Source organism: Penaeus monodon, chromosome 32 (assembly GCF_015228065.2).
Source record: "Penaeus monodon isolate SGIC_2016 chromosome 32, NSTDA_Pmon_1, whole genome shotgun sequence".
Taxonomy (NCBI): domain Eukaryota; kingdom Metazoa; phylum Arthropoda; class Malacostraca; order Decapoda; family Penaeidae; genus Penaeus; species Penaeus monodon.
In genome coordinates, this window is record NC_051417.1 from 35,746,664 (window position 1) to 35,747,070 (window position 407).

Genomic DNA, 407 nt, shown 5'->3' on the forward strand with positions numbered 1-407 from the left:
CAGATAATGTATATTTTAGTTTCTACCAATTTTTTTCTTACGCACGTCTCCTTTCTTAATTAATTATGATGAAGATCTATGTTGTAAATCTCATGAAGTCCTGTCATATTCCACAGTATGTCTGATAATGTGTGTTTTAGGTAGTTTGTTTGTTTAGCTCGTGTGCATCTATCGCCTACCAATTATTTTATTGATAGACTTGTACGCATAAAAAAAAATCCTTTTATTTATTCCTCCAGGACTGATTATATCCGTCCGCTCTATATCAGATACCGTGTGTTTTACTTCATTTGTCTTCTGATTTGCCTAGTTCGTCTATCTTATATCATTAATTTTATAATTATTTGTTTCTACACGAAAAAAATCCCATTCCTTTCCCCCGGGACTGTGACCATATCCGTCCATTA

At 33.2% G+C, this 407-nt stretch overlaps 1 protein-coding gene across 1 annotated transcript in view; it reads left to right on the forward strand.

Moving 5' to 3' along the window:
* The window catches only part of LOC119593849, a gene marked incomplete in the record, with an annotated part of 160,221 nt that overhangs the window by 138,649 nt on the left and 21,165 nt on the right, over positions 1-407 (forward strand).